The sequence below is a fragment of the Lytechinus pictus genome, chromosome 3 (genome assembly GCF_037042905.1).
Source record: "Lytechinus pictus isolate F3 Inbred chromosome 3, Lp3.0, whole genome shotgun sequence".
Taxonomy (NCBI): Eukaryota; Metazoa; Echinodermata; class Echinoidea; order Temnopleuroida; family Toxopneustidae; genus Lytechinus; species Lytechinus pictus.
In genome coordinates this window covers 72,034,728-72,055,124 of record NC_087247.1, presented here as the reverse complement: position 1 = coordinate 72,055,124, position 20,397 = coordinate 72,034,728, and the positions used below count along the sequence as shown (strand labels likewise).

At 36.9% G+C, this 20,397-nt stretch overlaps 1 long non-coding RNA gene across 1 annotated transcript; it reads right to left on the bottom strand.

Moving 5' to 3' along the window:
* Positions 1 to 4,596: 4,596 nt before the first annotated feature.
* LOC135153678 (uncharacterized) lies at positions 4,597 to 15,178 on the bottom strand. The gene is made up of 4 exons (XR_010293182.1): positions 14,979 to 15,178; positions 12,612 to 12,736; positions 9,438 to 12,189; positions 4,597 to 4,688 (listed from the first exon to the last, which is right to left on the bottom strand). It is a non-coding gene; the product is annotated as an uncharacterized LOC135153678 (long non-coding RNA).
* Positions 15,179 to 20,397: the final 5,219 nt, after the last annotated feature.

Genomic DNA, 20,397 nt, shown 5'->3' with positions numbered 1-20,397 from the left:
ATTTGACCCATTTAACCATGGTATAGACACAGAAATCATATTTCTGGATATTGAGCAAACTATATCGTTTTTTTTTTAAGTAGCAACAGCAATTTTAGACTCCATTTTTGGAAGCCAACTTAGATTTTTTGACAAACCAGGCTACTGACTGTCCTTAAAACTTGTCCTAATGTATTATTTTTACCCTTGAAACCAGTGGTTTAGACACCAAAATCACATCTCCCAGACCGATATGAAATGAACTATGTCCGCTTTAGGTATCAGCAGTCTATTTTTAAGATCATTTTTTTGGAAGCCATCTTCAATTTTTTGACATATCAGATCACTGCACTGTCCTTGTAACTTATCGTAATATATTATTTGACCCTTGAAACCAGTGGTTTAGACATCAAAATCACTTCTCCCAGGCCAAAATGAAATGAGCTTTAACCCTAAATAGACTGGGCTATTTTGATGCCTATGAAGACTGGGGGGGGGGGGGGGCTGAATCAGCCCCCCCCCCTATGATCTCGGCCGTCAACCGCGCGATCGCGACGAAAATTGGCACGTGCGTTACCCATGGCATAATCTCCAAGACTGTAGGATCAAATTTTCCGAAAAATCTCATAATTCATTAATTATGCTAATTTATGCGTAAAATCAAAGATTTGCTCTAATTAACTTAATAAGGCCTCTAAACTGCTAATATTTTATTCAGAGTCTTTTTGTAGGATTCTGATCAAATGTATATTTAAAAAAAATCAATATCACAATTCTTTTCTCATATATTTTATTGTTTTTAAAATTTCTTATGTATTTCTTTGTTTTTCGATTTTTTGTTTTATACTGTTTTTTCAATGGAAATTGTCCGGGACCTTATTCTGACCATAAACAAGATGAAATTAATTGAGTTTGATTAGTAAAATTGAAAATAATGATACATTTATGAATTTTGGCTAAAAACACAATTTGCATTGGATTTGTACACAAATTCGCGTTTTTGAGCAATTTTGGGTCGACATGCACTTACGAAATGTTGCGTAATTTTGGAACCACATACCCGGGCGTCGCAAATTTGGTCTCAAAAGTTGCGCAAGATTTCAAAAAAAAAGTCATGGAACAGCGCGGCGCCAGCTTTTCACGTTACAGATTTATCGCGAAAAATATCGTGGGGGGGGGGCTGAATCAGCCCCCCCCCCCCCAGTCTTTTTAGGGTTAAGTGTTAGCTTTAAGTATTAGCAGCCATTTCAGAATCTATTTTTGGAATCCATCGCGGATTTTTGCACATACCAGACCACTGGCATTCCTTGTAATTTGTCCCAATTTATTATTTGACCCATTTAACAATGGTATACACAGAAATCATATTTCTGGATATTGAGCAAACTATGTTGGGTTTTTTTTAAGTAGCAACAGCAATTGTAGACTCCATTTTTGGAAGACATCTTGTATTTTTAACACATTGGACCACTGACTGTCCTTGTAACTTGTCCCAATGTCTTATTTGACCATTGAAAACATGGTCTTGACACCAAAATCATTATGTCCCAGGCGGACGTGAAATGAAAAAATTACCCTTTTAATTATCAACAGCCAGTTTAAACTCCATTTTTGGAAGCCATCTTGGAGTTTGGACACACCAGACCACTGGCTGTCCTTGTAACTTGTCTCAATGTCTTATTTGACCATTGAAAACATGGTCTTGACACCAAAATCATTATGTCCCAGGCGGATGTGAAATGAAAAATTACCCTGTAATTATCAACAGCCATTTTAAACTCCATTTTTGGAAGCCATCTTGTAGTTTTGGACACCATCTTGGATTTTTGGACATACCAGACCACTGGCTGTCCTTGTAACTTGTCTCAATGTCTTATTTGACCATTGAAAACATGGTCTTGACACCAAAATCATTATGTCCCAGGCGGATGTGAAATGAAAAATGACCCTTTAATTATCAACAGCCATTTTAAACTCAATTTTTGGAAGCCATCTTGGAGTTTTGGACACCATCTTGGATTTTTGGACATACCAGACCACTGGCTTTCCTTGTAATTTGTCCCAATTTATTATTTGACCCATTTAACCATGCTATAGACAGAAACCATATTTCTGGATATTGAGCAAACTATGTCGGGGTTTTTTAAGTAGCAACAGCAATTTTAGACTCCATTTTTGGAAGCCATCTTGGATTTATTAACATATTGGACCACTTACTGTCCTTGTAACTTGTCCCAATGTCTTATTTGACCATTGAAAACATGGTCTTGACACCAAAATCATTATGTCCCAGGCGGATGTGAAATTAAAAATTACCCTTTAATTATCAACAGCCATTTTAAACTCCATTTTTGGAAGCCATCTTGGAGTTTTGGACACCATCTTGGATTTTTGGACACACCAGACCACTGGCTGTCCTTGTAACTTGTTCCAATGTACTACTTCACCGTAAAAAGCATTGAATAAAAACCAAATTAAAGCCACTTAGATGAATTGTGGATTTTCCGCCTACGGCAGCCATTTTGGGCACCATCTTGGATTTGCTAGGTACACTGGAGGGCTTATAATTCACTTTAGCCTGCATCAACAATTTTTACCCCCTAGACCATTGAATATGAACCGAAATAGAATTCAAGGGTGGATAGTGAGTCAGTTGTATCCATTTTCAGTGAATGGCGGCCATCTTGGACGCCATCTTGAAAATAACCACTTTCCCCGGATGCGGATTTGGGTAGATTTTTACTATGTTATTCCTGAGGTCAAATAGTACAAAAAACCGTTGAAAAATCATTTGTTGCAATTTGTTCCGGGTAAGGGTATTTTTGGTCATATATTGACCCGTCTACATTATTACAATGATGATTCAAGATTCATGTGTAAAAAGGCCCTAAGTCTCCCGAGTTTTAATTTGTTGTCAACTGTGCACAATAGTGAGAGAGCACTGCCCTTTTCAATAGATTGATAAACATTAATCCTTCTTTTCTCAAAAGGAACATTCTATGATGGTGCTCTTCTCTCTGTTCAATGTGTTAGGATCATCCATCTTGGGGATTTTCTTTTTTTAATTCACCAGAGCACTCAAAAATAACATTTTTTAGCATATTTTTGTGAGGCCCTATAAAGCAAAAAAAAAATGTATTGGAGTAACCCGCCCTACCTTAAAAATATCCCCTACCCTACATTTTCATTAGTATTGTTATCGATACTACATCTTGTGCCAACTTTGCAATCAAACTTTTTTTAAAGGGAATTATTGTGGACAGTAAAGCGAGATCACTCCTCAGAATTGCCTAAAATAGAATATTCAATGCAATATTTTTCAGAAAAAATTATGTCGCAATTTACTCTTGAGAATATTGGCATTTTATATCTTGGTCTTTTATGTAAATAATACTGATAATATTCCAGATTTATATAGCGCTTAACACATCGAAACGACGTCTCTAAAGCGCTTTACAGATATATTATTACCCCGGTCATCGGATCCTTGCATGCCCGCATGCAATGTACATGTATGCACCTTCTCCACTCCCTGAGTATTCCAACAAGAGTGCCAAGACTCAATTGCTAGGCATACTACATAGGCTTTTGCATCCTACCGCGTACACATTTAACACCTGCGTGAAAAGTGGCAAATTGTGGATTGACTCCTTGCCAAAGGACGCTAGGCCATGGTGGGATTCGAACACACGACCCTCTGATTACGAGGCGAGAGTAGAGAGATGGTGCATGAGATATCTCAGGCTAGGGTGTATGGGTATTCAGTAACCAGTTATTACTAAAGAGCAAAATGAAAGTAGCTAAGCTACAACATGCATATATAGAGGGCGGCAACATCATGCTGCACTCTATAGGTGTGTCGTAGCCTTCGTAGCTTAGCTTAGCTACTTACAAAGAGGCCAAGATGGCGAAGTAAACATCGGTAAGTTACATCCCATCTTCTCATAATAATTTTTCATATTGTTTTGAAAATATAATCAATAATGCATAAATGTCGGAATGAAGTTCTAGCTCATTTAAATGATTTTGGGCTAGAACTTTTACAGGGAAAGTAGAAATCTTACGAAGAAGCTTTGTATTGCATCGTGTTTGTGAGTTTGTAGAATCTATCGCTACGTGCACAAAGTCAATTGATTTCTGGGTTTCAGATCGAGCGTCGAATGCGCCAGCCAATCACGACCGTGTTACCATTTTCGGTTAATGATGAACTAAAAATGGTATAAAAATCAAACAAGCATAATGCCCGGGGGGGGGGGGGCACTTCCATTAACGAGTGGATACCATATTTGACCATTGGGTTTCGAAAAGCACCCTAAACAAGTATTTTCCATGTTCTGAAAATGAAGCTCTACCTTAACAAGTAGGCCTATTGGAAACAAAACGGTAACCTTCACAAGTATTCCCTGAATTGACACCCTAAACCTTTGTACAACGATATCTTAATTGTTAGTCAAGGACATGATCACGGACGTCGGCTTTACCTTTTCGCTCATATCGGACCCTAAACGTCGTAGTGTTGGGGCAAAAATTACATCTTTAATAAAGTATTTTAGTCTTTTTATACCCTCGCAAATTGGAACGTAAACACAGTTTTCCTAGCGAAATATACGTACCCAATGTGCCTGATCTTGACAAAGAGATCCTTTTTACATGTTTTGGGGGTCACGCATGGTGTCCACTCATCAAATGGAAGTGTCCCCTCCCCCTTGCTGAAAATTTCAACAAAATATGAAATAGAATAAAAAAGTTATAGCATTTTAAAATTTTGCTTATTTTTCACAAAACAGTTAAATGTATGGCAGTGTCATCCTATTGCCGGACACCTTATTTTCAGTGCTTTAAAAATGACGACTAGAGGAAATACAATCGAGAAAAATTAGCACTTGCTATTCCAAATATTATGAAAATTATGAATACCGGTAAGATAAAATTATTTTCTATTTTACAACCGTTTCCTTTGCATCGCACTTGCCGCAAACCCCTCCACGAAAAACAATTATTATCGTGCGTTAAAAATTACATCATAATTCCAGACGCGCGAGTAAAAATATTCGATTATAATGATGTAAGAAAGAATTGGTGTGATTTTTCTTCTTCATATATCATGAGTAAATTCTAAGTTTTTGTTTGCTTTTTAATATCGAATTAGAGCAGATGTTGGTAACAACGTAATTAAATTTGTTTTTCACTAACTAATTTTTTTTCTTCTTAAAGGACAAGTCCACCCCAACAAAGAGTTGACTTGAATAAAAAGAGAAAAATCCAACGAGTATAACACTGAAAATTTCATTAAAATCGGTTGTAAAATAAGAAAGTTATGACATTTTGAAGTTTCACTTAATTTCACAAAACAGTTATATGCACATCCTGTTCGGTATGCAAATGAGGGGAGTGATGACATCACTCACTCACTATTTCTTTTGTATTTCATTATATGAAATATGATTTATTGCCATTTTCTCCTCATTGTCCTTGAAACTAAGTTTCATTCCTCCCTGAACACGTGGAATTACCATCGCCTTAACATTTTATGGTTCAGTCAAGTTGGTCCTGATTGTCAAATCTGTAAAAATTGAAATATTCTATATTTCAAACAACAAAAAAACAAAAGAAATAGTAAGTGAGGGACATCATCATCTCTCTCATTTGCATGTCATTGAATTGTGCATATAACTGTTTTGTGAAAAATTAGCGAAACTTTAAATTGTCATAACTTTCTTATTTTACATCCGATTTTGATGAAATTTTCAGTGCTATGCTTTTTTGATTTTTTCTATTGATTCAAATCAACATTTTTATAGGGTGGACTTGACCTTTAACTTTAACTGCATGTTCCATCGCGCTTTCCAATATTATGCTCGTCCGTATCGTGACGCTCAGTCATCAAATGCTATTGATGAGCTGTCGATCGTAGACGGTAAACCTCGCGCACGTGGTACCTTAAGAACTAGCCGTCGACGATCTGATCAAAGGAGCGGACAAGATTGAAATTTGGCAAATCAGGCCCATATTTCCATCAGAAAATATATCAATTGTTAATGCAAAACTATGTTACCGGTATATGATATTTAAAGAATTTTCTGTCATTTTAGAGAAAAATAAGGTAAAAGTTGAATTTTTTCACCTTGTTTTTTCAATCTTGTTCTTTGTATTGATATGTGAAATTGAACTGCAGAAGACTTACGCTACGAAATTGTTTTCGTACGCAGTAATATGCACGTCCGGAATCATGATAGTGTCCGGTAATACAATACGTGACTATACAATTCAGTGACATGCAAATGAGAGGGACGATGATATCTATGGTATGCGAATGCTGTACACAGCACACAATTTTAAACAATCATCAAAATATCACTTTTGTGACCAAAAATACTTATTTCCGTAGTTTCAATTTATTTTTCATTAGTAACTTGGGGGTAATTTTTGTATTCACCAGAGCGCTCGAAAACTTGAATTTTTGGCATATTTTTGTGTACGCCCTCTATTGGTGGAAAGTAATATGGCAAGACAATTGTACTTTTTTTTTAGTAGTTTTTCAATCTCTATTTTTAATTAAGAAAAAATAATTTAAAAAATCAAATTTACTTAAGAGCAAAGTTATATGATGAATAGCCTTAATGGAACCTGACAGTGTCAAAAAATCAAGCATTTGTCCAAAAGAAAAAGAGAAAATAAGCCAAACATTGCCAACCTTATTTCACCACATAGTCACAGGGAGGAGTAATACTAACAGAGAACAAGGGGCCTGTTGCATGAAAGGGTCTTTCGTAGAACCATTCTACGTAAGAACGAGATATCGCTCAACTGTTTCACAAAGCCGATTCGGGCGATACGAAGAATGGTCCTTGGAAAGACACCTCCCGACATGTCCTACGTAGGCATGATCTTCTTTGCACACCGCCCGCCACCGTCGGCATTGAGAGAAAATGCGTTTACGGCAAGCCACGTACACTGACATATCATCTTTAAACATTTTTTGGGGTTGCACACTGATGCATTTTATCTGGGATGGCGCCAAGTTATTTTTTATATAGGGGCTAGTTGTCATCAATTTCAGGTCGTCTTTTTGCACGGCAAGACGACCAAAAACAGATGTCATTTTAACTTCTCCGGGCATTATGTCCGGGGGGAATGTATAGGCCCAAATATTTTTTTTGATATGTTTTCTTTTATTCTCCGTCCTATCCCCACACCATTTCCATTAATTTTTTTTTGAAATATCGAAATGGGCGGCACCATCTCTCTGACCCCTCATGCTTTCTCATTATAGATAATTAAACAACATGAAAACAAATTTCTTTAAAAGAAATTATGTAGGCCCTAAGGTAAAAAACGTGTTTATAACGTTCAGCAAAAAAAAACACAATACAAAACTAAAATGTTAAACTTGGTAAATCATTCATTTATTTTTATTTCATTTTCATTATAATAATTTGTTGTTGTTGCTGAGATTAATTTTAATCAATGAAAATTAATTGTCGGATTTGGGCTAACTTGAGATGTGAAACAGTGAAACAAAACAAAAATCTGCAGTAACAAAATAGCTAATTGAATTTAAGATACAGATTAGGCCTATAGCTAATTACGAATCCATCACAATTATTACAAATGAAGATAAGCTAGTTCATTAAAGAAAAGATTATGGAAAGTCCATACGAAGAGGCGCATTTTAAATCGTATGGTAGGCCCCTTTCGGCCCCTATATAGAAAAATGTTAAAGCAAATGTAGTCTCTACTCCTCAACTTTGAAATGTTGAACATATATATTTTTTATATTCTTAAACCTTATATTCTTATATAAGCTTCCATGAATTAAGTGATCAACTTTAAAGATGACCAACGTTTATGATCATTGTAATATTTAGGATTATTTCTGTAAATAGTATTTTTTTCCATTGCGGATTGCACACCTTTTTCTATGTTTTAATTGTTACTGCAAAGCACTACTTTATCCACTTGGACATGTTTGCAGCAATTTTCATATTTTCCTTGTCTTCGGTTACTCATCATGCAACTGAGGCATGTTTATACTCTAAACACTCACATTTGCATTTCTTGCGTTATATCCGACAAATAAAATAAATAAATTAGATTTTTCACAAGCAGCCTCTCATATTTTCCTTTTTAGTCTCATACAATCAGACACTGTTGATTTTATTTACTCCATTCTAACCCTATTTTTACCTCAACAGATATCATATTAACGCATAATTTGCAAAATCATCATTATATATAGGGCCTATGTATTCTATAAAAAAATCGGTATATTAAACTAATAAAATGTCGAAATGACTTAGTTAAATCAATTTTTATGTCGGACAAGGGTCTCTTTCGTTGAAATATCAATGAAAGGTGTCTCTAAAAGGACACCGTGTTCCAAATAAGGGAAATAATGAAAATTTCGATTTTATCCAGTTATATTTGTGAATCTTGAAAGTTTTTTCTCTTTTTACCTCATAAAGTACGCTCCATACATCAATTCTACAATCAGTAATAAATGAAACATTATTTGATCCCCTTTTATTGAAATATATGATTTTATGAAAAGTCGTCATTCCGAAATAAAAGGTTCAGGTGACGGTGAAGACTAAATATTTTTCCGAAACTATCGATATCAAACGATGTCGCGGACTTGAAAGACAAAATTGCCTTCGTGAAACGGAAAGCGCTGATTTGTCGCCAATCTTTCTATCTCGGAAGAATGGTCCTAGGACGTTCCTACGTATCGCTCATCTCGTCATGCAACAGGCCCCATGTTCATATTCATAAACCTTGTTCATACTATTACTAGAATGAGTGCGTTAGACCCTAGACAGGAATAACCGTCGTTTCTGGGGATTTATTCAACAATTTCTGACATTTTACTGTAATCCCCATTTACCTTCATCCCCTTCAGTCTATGTATGGTGAGTGGAGCCAACGTAGTTCAGCGGAACAACCAAAATACAGATATTACAGAGACTGAAGCTTTTTTTTTTTGGTCTAGTTAGACCCCTACTCGACTCCCTACCCTAGACCTAGTAAAAATTAATATTAGGCCTACCCGGTATTCGGCGGTAACAACATATTCTCAGCTCAGACTTAATCAGTTGCAATTTATGGCAACTTTCCACAGTTTCATCGAATTTAATAGGAAATGTAGCTTACTTTTAGAATGCACCATATCCAAAACTATAATGAAGTTGGGCCGATCTGACAGACATAGCACACACAATCTTCGTTTATAATTATGCAACAGCGCGCGCAGCCAGCATGTGGGGTAGTTACCTCGAGCGAAGTTCGTGCAGGCTCCACTCCACTTCACTACCGCTACACTACGCTCCACCTACCCGAACTTCGAGACCATGAACTCGATCGGATATTCCGAGTGACAAAAGGTGGGATTTTATGGGGAGAAAATACAAAATTCATGCAACATCAAGATCTTTAAAAACAAGTACAATTAATATTCTTACTTTACACAAAGTTTCACTTCTTTTCCATGCTTCTATCAGTCTCAAAATTGATGATTTAGAGCCAATATGAAGTTCCACACACGTATAAATATTAATGCGCTGCCGACTTCAAAACATCGCGTGCGGGCGCCGGGATCGGGGGTGAAACTCCGCTTCTGCATCCGGTTAGACATGGGGAAATTTTGGAAGGTCAAAAGTGCACACTGCTCCCATTTTTCGCGTACAAGCCTATGGACACCACAACTTCATGGCACACCAGCGAAACGGAGGCGTGGTCATAATTGGCCTGCGCGCACAGCGTAAAGATATGCAAATAAGTATATTGTTACTAATTAGCATAATGCGCGACGTGATTGATTATGAAATGAATTCATAGAGTTGCGTCTCAGGTAAATAATATTAATAAGGTAGATGATGTCATTCATTCCCCCGTTCACCCCCCGGTATTCAGTTGTTAATTCATCGTTCCTTGTTTACATATTTTCCTGTCGTGATTATTACTACATCAATTAATAAAATTATTTATTTGCTATAGCTATTTCCCTTGAAGAAATGTGGATGCTTACAAGGAATTCATTAATAGGATTGAACTTAGGGATCTGCTTGCTCGATCTATTCATGCAGTCATCACTGCATATTATTTTCATTACACATCATTAATAGCCATAATTATTTATATGTTTGGGGTTTTTTTTAGGGGGGGGGGGGGTAAATACTTAAAATGATCAGAGAAATCTGAGCAAGAGAGCAAAGCAATTTAGAAGGCCATTTTGTCTTTATTTTGAAATTGAAATGAACAATCTGGTGCAAATCTTATAAAGATTAAAAAAAAAAAAATCTGAGTTTGGGATGGGAGCAAAATTAAGACAGCCCAGTACCCCCCCCCCCCTCATGAATTCACTCTCATCAAGGCTATCTTAAAAAGGTCACTTCCAAACAAGATGAAATTTTATTTGTACCTGCCCGCCCCAAAATCTATCCATCGATCCCACCTTTCCCCCTCTCTTCCACACACACACATACATATGTACCACATAATCATGTGAGCAAACAATTATTCTCATATAATTTTTATCCCACTCTTAAATCAAAGTATCAAACTCATTTATCTCTTTAGGAAGAATATCTAATTTGGCTGCACCTGATCTCAAAATGTCACAGTATGCCATATTTTTATGGGCTATCTTGCCATGCATGCATGGTATTTTGATACTTTGTTATACTCTTACCTGTTGTACTAGTATTATACCCATAGATACCTGACAAACAAAATCAATCAATCAGTAGCACCATCATATTCCAGTCATATAGAAGTATTCTTCATTATCATCATTACCTACATCACAACACAGTTTGGTAGCAATAACATCATTATCACATATCTTTCACGCAATGTGAATAAATAAATCACGAATATCAAAATTAGAAAGTATATTTCAAATTAAAATATTTATTAAGGAATCAATTTCTGAATATGTGATCAAGATATTCCTATCCTCTTTTTCTCGCCAAAGCATCACATTACATCAGCAAAATGCATATAATGAATGCAACAGAAATTGCAAGGCTGTCACAAGGGAGGGGATGTAATTTTTTTGGTAAAATCTAGAGAAAACAAATTAAAAAAAATTACTTTCATAGGTATTGATAAGCCTTATTTAGTCAATATAAGGGGACATCAAGGATGTCATTAAAAAAATTAACGATATACCTCTCTCTCAAAGTCGGTTACTCAAATATCAAGTAATTTTTTTTCAGCATTTGCTGACAAGAAATAGCATGCTAATCTAACCGAGGGCACTTCACAAAAAAGGGAGCACATTGCCACATTTCTCTAAAGAGTGCCTTCCCAAATCTGCACATTAGTAAATTAGTAACAAAATTGCTTATTGTCTATTGTTGTGAAGTGCTGCTAGAGCTGTGTTCTATTTCCAACAATTGTTTTTTTTCATTTGAAGAGCTAATTTAGTTCATAATAGGACATGAACAATACAGTGCTACAAGAACAAAAAGAGATTAAAAACGAACAAAACAGTGTAACTTTTCACTTCCCCCAAAAAATAAATTCAACGGCTTAATGTCCAGCACTACAGATCCTTGTTTCATAAAGACGTCAATTATGGTAAATTTGCCCCAATTGTAACTAGCAACTAGCATGGGAACCTCAATGTTGATATGTTACTTTAATGTTTCCATGGTAATTACCAGAATGGCAAAGAGTTAGAGTAATGGTTAGACTTAATGAAATGGGGTCCAGGAGAGTGATTTCTTAATCCTTTGTTCTGTCACCTTGTTTTTTTTAGTATGCACATTTTAAATGAAAATCCATTATTTCTTATTGTCTTATGTATGTCTGTAGGCATGTACATAGCCCAGAACTCAGTAAAGACCCATTCTGGATTGATTATATTACCAGAATACAACTTATCCCTTTCAAACTACTTATATCATTAACAGTTCTTTCACTACTACTACATGTAGATGATTAGAACATTAATAAAGGGTGGGTAGGTGTGCCCTTTGGGAAAATATTTCAATCTTGTGTGAAACCTATGGACCTAAATATCAATACTCCAAATTTTTTTCTACAGATGTGTTGTGCAAGCAACATTCAATATGTATTGACATGTTTATTCAAATTCATTCAATTTTTTAAATGTGTAATTGTGATGAAGTAGCTACTTGTTATGAACTTGGCCTCCATATTTGTTCTTATAATCTGCCCTGGTGATACTCAAACTGCCTGCGGAACCTGCATGGTAAACACAAAAAAGAAAAGAACAAAATGAGCTGATATAAATTATTCTTACTCATCTAGTTCAGTTTATTACAAAGTTTTAAACTTTTAATTAGGCCCTAATCTTCCATGCAATATTGTTTAGATAATGCACATATAGTAATCTATATAGCCAGATAAAAATCATAAATCACAACAAAGTAACTGAGTTTTAAAGTGATATCACATATGACTCATGTAGATAAGATAAGAGACATGGACAATAAGTATGCATTGATGAGAATGGAAATACTGGTGAATCTGAATCCAAATGAATATTTACTCACAACGGAGCTTTACTATATGGGATAACATGATTCAGAAAAAGTTGCTATAGCCCTCCCCCCCCCCAAATAAAAAAGAAATAGGAGGCCTTTTTTTAACGAAAACAAGCATACCTTACAAGTTTTCAGTTCAAATATCCTGTTCCTCATCAGATTGTAACTCTTGGTGATGTGTAAATGGTAGTTGACTTTGTACTTCTGACTGGACTGGGACTGCTAAGAACTTGATCCCATTGGATCTGCAATTCAAAATACACACAATACAGTTTAGAATTTTAGAGGTGATAAACAAAATCTCCCTTTTAAAACAATAATTTCAAAATTTCCAGCTATATATAGTCCTATCCTAAGCCTCTGAATATTCCCCGGGGGGGCCACTTACATTGACGAGTGGATACCATGCGCGACCAAAAAAACACGTAAAAAGGATGTCTTTTTCAAGATAGGGCACGTTACGTACGTAACGTGATAAGGGTGTCAAAAACACAAAAATATTGAAAAAAGGGTATCTATTTCGCTCAGAAAAAAATACGTGTTTAGGGTCAAATATGCGGAGATGATGAAACAAAATCAAAATGTTTTATAAAGGATGTCCTTTTTGCCCCAATACTACGTGTTTAGAGTCCGATTTGCGCGAGGTGTGGAAGGTGGGGCCGTACTGAACCAAAATAATGGTGTGTAAAGGTAAAACGACCGACGGACCCGTGACATAACAATAAAATATCGCTGTACTTGTTTAGGGGTTCATTTCAGGGAATACTTGCCAAGAGTATCGTTTTGTTTCCAATACTTGTTAAGGGGTGCATTTTCAAAATATGGAAAATACAGCGCTGTACTTGTTTAGGGGCTCAATTATTCTGGAAATACTTACCAATAGTATTTGTTTCCAATACTTGTTAAGGGTAGGGTTTAAAACGCCAATACTTGTTAAGGGGTGCATTTTCAGAATATGGAAAATACGTGTTTAGGGTGCTTTTCAAGACCCCGTGGTCGCGCATGGTATCCACTCATCAATGGAAGTGGCCCCTCCGGGGAATATTCCCAACTAGAAAAAAAGCTGGTCTTGACCGAAAACTTCCTTCTCTCTGTATTATGTGCCACTGATGAAATAGGCATAGGCCTACCTGGCTCTGTTTCCACTGACCATCTTCATTGTCAATAAGAGTCAGTAAATGGTTCAAGCTATTCGTGGCCTACTATAGCAAGGCCTTTTGTCAATCTTATACACCAAGCCAGCTTTGACAGATGTAGGATAATTATTATTTGTGTGATAATTTGGCTCTCGCTCATTCACCAGTGCAAGACAAATGGTTTTTTTTTTTATCGTCTAGATCTATAAACATGTGAATCTCTACATCTGAGTTCCTCTTCAAGTTTGATTTTGATTTTAAAAAAAAGTTAGCTTGCTCGCAATTTTAAATGACCCTTTGCCTTTCACCATAAATATGGTCAAGTGAGGAGGAAAATAAAGATAAATCAATTGGATCAGCCCTCTCTCTACTTATACTTATAAAATTCAGAATGGGGCACTTTAAATTTTGTCACCCCTTCCCATAAAAAATTGCACTCATGGTATACGATAACTGAGCAGTTTGAAACCTGACAAAGAAATGTTGTCCCCAAAAAATAAGAATCATTTAACTCCGTTATATAATTTAAGTCCAACTAGGGACTAGAATAAAGTTAATCTAAATCTTCATAGAAAAAGTCAAACCAGACAGATCTAGAATTACATTTTTAGAAATCAAGATCTAAGTTAGACCTATCCTAGGGCCTTACTTTTTAGTAAAAAAAGACTAATGTTAAAATCTGTCTCAAACCATTCCACCAGTGGGCAGTGGCAAATCTACCGATAATGCGATATCAATATCAAATTATCATTCCAAATAGATTTAGTTCATTTAAATAATTGATTTAAAATTAACTTCTTTTTAAATGCAGAGAATTATATTGATTCATATAAAGATGGAATTGCGGTGTCAAAAATCAGTAGGCTCAGGCCCAACTTTAAACTTCAACTCAAGCTTGTCAGTGACATTAATTCCCAACACCTAGTAATGACCTAGCCTACATCGCCATCGGCAATTTCGCAGCCGGCTGGCACCGGCGGTATCAATGCCCATTTCCCGCTCTGACTATATTATTTGGCTTAGATTTAATGCAGCTTTGCCGTTACTGAACAAGTCCACATCTACCCCTGATATATGACAATGTACTGAAATACAGATTTAATAAGGACGGACATGAAGCATTCTAATTAACCAACTTAGTTCTCCGAAAAACTATTATTTTCTGAGAAAATATGTCAGTCAGATCCGGAGTCAGATCCGGAGTCAGATCTCAGTAATGGAAATATGGAAATTGTGGTTTCCGTAGTAAACTACACAAAGTACATAAGGCCCTGACTGCGACGCCGAACCCCAGCAGCAAACACATTACAATTACAACCGAGATCAAAGCACGAAATTGAACTTAACTTACTTTTGTTTGTATGGAATGCCATTACTTTGATGTAGATGTTCCCTCATAATTTTCCGCTCAACTGAATTTCACTCAGAAATCATGATTCCGGATACTAATTCTATAAACAGATAATTAGTCTTGCTATTGTATTTCAAATGTTGAATTTCGCAGAGTCCAAAAGAACGACACTTCGCACAGATATCGTAGGGAATTGTGGGACGGAAAAAATTGTTTAATGCATGAGGACATGAATAAAACATTAGCGTCTTATCCAATCATACAAGTGCATTATGCGTATTTTTACGTCATTACTCATGAATTAAACATTGACCTTCCAAAATCAACCTTCAAATTGGCCAAATGGCAGCCATGTTTGTTATGTACAAAACCTATGGAAAATCAAAAACGCGCGGAAAGAGTTCCCTCTCTAGCTCCCTTCGGGAGCTTACGTATACGTAAGATCGTATCTATGTGGAGGAGCTACCGTGTCTGGTCCGAGCTAGCTAGCTCGGACCCTCGCGCGCGCGCATGCAATGGTCACGTCTTTCGGATGGTGACGTTAAAGGTCGGTCCAGACGTAAATAATCGTATCTGATTGATACACGTCTGACAAAACTCAAATACACACACACATTTAATACAAAGAATGCTTTTAAAAAATGCTTTTAAAAAAAGGATAATTATTATTTTAAAAGGACAAAAACAATATGTCTATATAAGAAGAAATTAAGAAAAGAAGAAGAATAAAAGAGAAAAATGCAGGAAAAAATGAAACAAGAAAAGAAAAAAGAGAACAAAAGAAAAGAAACGAAAAAAAAGAAAAAAGAGAAAAGAAAAGAAAAAGAATAGAAAACAGAGAAAAAAGAAAAAAACAGAAAAATAAAAAGAAAAGAAAAGAAAAGAAAACAGAAGAATAGAAAAGAAAAATAACAAGAAAAGAGAAGGAAAAATAATAATAAGCTGTGAAAATGAACAAAAGTTGTGGCAAAAATAGTCAATCCTGACTGCATGCATGGTTGCCAACCTATATAGGAAAGAAGAAGAAGAAAAAAAAATAAAGAAGGGAAAATAAAAGAAAAGAAAATTAGGAAGGGAAAGAAAGAGAAGGAAAAGAAAACAAAAAAATTAAAGAAAAAGAGAGAGAAGGAAGAATAAAAGGAATGGAAAAGAAAAAAAAATAATTAAGCTATTAAAAATGAACAAAAGCTGTAGCAAAAATAGTCAATCCTGCCGATCTCCCGGGAAGTTTCGGGGCGGTGATGGGTCTGTTACCTATGGTCTGTTACGGCTAGTACTAGTAGTAGTAGTAGTACCGGTTACAGCTCGATAGTCCGCGGGTCCGTTAGTCCGCAGGTCCGATAGTCCGCGGGTCCGTTAGTCCGCGGGTCCGATACTAGTCCGCGGGTCCGTTATATAGTCACTGAACTAGAAATACGTATTTCTAGTTCAGTGCCGTTAGTCCGCGGGTCCGATAGTCCGCGGGTCCGTAAGTCCGCGGGTCCGATACTAGTCCGCTGGTCCGTTAGTCACTGAACTAGAAATACTTATTTCTAGTTCAGTGCCGTTAGTCCGCGGGTCCGATAGTCCGCGGGTCCAATAGTCCGCGGGTCCGTTAGTCCGCGGGTCCGCTAGTCCGCGGTGTGTGTAAAATTATGATCAGGGTATTGTGAGATCAAATGTCATCGGGAGGTCAAATGATACGAGTCCATGGGGTTCTATAACGATAACCAAAAGGACAATCGCCCCCTGACAACTACTTCAAGGAAAATATTATCCCCATATTTTTATCGCCGGGGACTGTTACCCCCCTCCCCCTGAAATATACCCTCTAGACGTCATCAGTGGCGTAACAGGCCGGGGGTACAGGGGGGCAAGCTGCCCCCCCTGGCGGAGCTCACCGGGAAAATAAAAAAAAAAACGGGAAAAAGAAAAAAAAGGGGGGAGGGAAGGGAAAGGGAAAGGAAAGAAAAAAGGGGAAATGGAAAGGAAAAGGGAAAAGAAAACTAAGAAAAAACAGAAAAAAGGGAAAACGGAAAGATAACGGGAAAAGGAAGGAAAAAAGAACAAGTGAGAAAGAACAATTCGCCCCGATATACAAATACATTAGCATGATTAGTAAGACAGGGAAATAAATTAAAGATGACAAAAAGGCAAACAAAAGCGGGAAATAAAGGCAGAATGGAATTAGCCAAAATCTAAATGGGAAAATAAAGAATAGGGACAAGATAACGTACACTACCGGGCTGCCGAGGATTGAGATAACGAGCGGGAAGAAAAATTGATGGTATATAGCATAATGTCGTATGAAAGTCTATCATAAAACTTGCTAAATCTCCCAAGGCTCTGTCCAAGAGTCAAGACCCCGTGCAGTGGGGACTCTTCATCTGTAACCTTTAATGGGTTCTATGACGGGCCCCTATATGGACCCTTCCTGCATTAAGCTTTACGTTGAATCACTGGCGTACCGGGGGTGGTTCCACAGCCAAGGGGAAATAAAAGAAAATAAAGAAGGCAGCGAAATGAGATGAATGAAAAAAATATATGACATGATATTTGCTATAATGATGTAAAAATCTATCACATATTTAGAATTTCATTTTAACAGGCCATTTTTTTTCTGGCTCGCTTCGCTCGCTGGCGACTTTTTACAAATTTTCCCACATTTGCTATGGTGTGCCCCTCACAATATTTGGATGATTCCGATACACACTTGAATTTATGTGTTGTGTTAAAGCTATATAAATATACACGCAATTTGATTTAAATAAGTGGCCATCTGTAAGGTTTAAAATGGCTTTGATATCAAGAGGTTCCGGGGCTCTGCCCTGGACCCCACCCATAAAGCATGTTATATGGATGAGTTTGGACCATGGCCCCCAAAAGTTCTACAACCAAACAAACAAAAATGAGGAAAGAAAGGAAAGTGTATTATATTTTTCTGAATATCACGTAAAAATCTATCTTCATGTTAGATTCTCATGAAAAGGTGATTTTTTATCTCGCTCGCTTCGCTCGCTCGGGACCTATATTAAGCTACTTCTTGCCAGAAGCGCCATACTCGGCCCCCTCGAGCATATAGAGCTTCGCCCTGATGCTCACAATCATAACAAAAATCCTGTTCACCGTGGCGTACAAAAAAAGAGAGAAAAAAGGAAAGATAGGAGGGTGAAATATGATATCATCTTTTTAACATTATGTCAAAATATATCACAAAATTGGATTTTTACAATAAAAATGTCAAAATTTTATATATATATATATATATTTGCCCGATACGCCATATCGCCCCCTCAAAATTGTTGCCTTATGACGCCATTGCCTGTTCCATGATATGACCGGGAAATTTTTGGCTCTTGCCCCCCCTGGCCACCGACCCCTGTTACGCCGCTGCTAGACGTCAATTACCCCTAATATGGAGCCTTTAAAATGCCATCGACTTGACGACATGGCGAGATACTTTATCTTGCCATTTCGACTTAATAAGCTTATTATGTCGACATGGCGAGATACGTAATATTGCCAAGTCCACTTATAAAAAGTTATATGTCAACATGGCCAGACATTTTATCTCTCCAAGTCGACTCAACAAGTTATATGTCAACATGGCGAGATGTCTGGATTCTCGCCGGGACGTGTACACTTCATATGTCGCCATGTCGACATATCGACTTGGCAAGATAGAATATATCGCCATGTCGAAGTAATAAGCTTATTAAGCAGACATGGCAAGATAAATTATCCCGCCATGTCGTCACGTCGATGGCATTTTAAAGGCTCCGTACTAGGGGTAATTGTCTGGAGGGTAAATTTCCGGGGGGTAACAGTCCCCGGCGGTAAAATATGGGGATAATATTTTACTTGAAGTAGTTGTCAGGGGGTGATTACCCAAATTGGTTTATTTTTATACATGTAGAGGCCCAGGCGCGGATCCAGGATTTCGTGGGGAGGGGGGCCCAAATTTGAACTGATTTTTGGTGCCCTTGTGTACTTTAATTGAAGACCACTTTTTTAATGTGTTCTTAAAAACAAAATCCATGAATATATAATGTAATATCAATGCGAGCGCGAAGGGCGAGCGATTTGGGGGGTTTCAACTTAATTGGTTTAACTTTTCACGAAAGTAGGCCCTACTAGAATATTGTGTGAATGGGAGCTGTAATTTCTTGACTAGTTCTTTGAGAATAGCCTTCAATAATATTAATGATAACCTCATGGAAATAATGCAATCTCGAAGCAATCGACTCAATCTCCTCATCAGTGGCGTAGGTGTGATTTATTCAGCAGGGGTGCATGGGGGGGGGGGCTTTTTGAACTTTTATAGAGGGCACCAAGATAAAAAAATATATATGAAATTGGGGGGATAGAAGTTAAAGAAAATCTGAGATTTTATTCTTAATAACACATTGAGGTATCTCACAAGGCCTTCATAAATAATGCGAAAAAAATAATGGCGAACGCAAATCGCGATCTGATTTTTTTTTCATGTATTTTATCCTGAAAGCCTAAGTCAGGGGCGGATCCAGCTTCTGCCAATCGGGGGGTCGAATTTTTTCACCCATATTTTCCCCGATCGGCCGTTCAAAGTTGATTTTTGTATGTTTCTTTGAAGGGTTTGTCCCAGTGGCGTAATGAGCCAATAATTTTGAGGGGGCTCGATATGGCGAGCGAGCGAAGCGAGCAAGCATAAATGCTGACATTTTTAATACAAATGTCCAAGTTTAAGATAGATTTTGACATAATATTTGGAAAATAATATTTTATTTCTCCCTAATCCCTTTCCTTTTCTCTTTTTTTTTCTTGGTCGTGAATTTTTATTTTTTATATATATATTTTTTTTTTTTTTTTTTTTTTTTTTTTTTTTGGGGGGGTTGCAAACACCCATGTCCTAACAGTTATTTCCTAGCTTAATTCTTATAAACATAAATGTGTAATAATCTCATAAGCCCTATGCGAGCTAAAAAAAATTGAAATGTATTTTGTCTTGAAAATTGAACATTCTGGGCAATGTTTGTGAACCTGAACAAGATGCGTATGTAACTAGATAATTACTGCGAGCGCGAAGCACGAGCAGAAATTTTTAATATGCGCTCTGGTCTGGCCAAAAAGGGACCTGTTAAGAACGTTTTGCAGTTAGCCATTAAGACGATACACATTTCAACGATTAAATAATGCGAGAGCGAAGCGCGAGCTGAAACTTTTTGATATTCCAACCTAATAAAATGAGATTTCAAACCCATAACGGGGCACTCTATTCATGTTTTGTCAACATGGACCTGGGAAGTGGGGGAGCACCCCAAATATTTTCCTAGGGGGTGCTGCGTGTATATGTATTATTTTCTATAGGCAGCACCCCCTGGAATTCTGGTTGGTGTGTCACATGGGAGAAATGTATGGAAAATGACCAATATCTTGTGTTGAAACCCCATTTTTGGCTTAT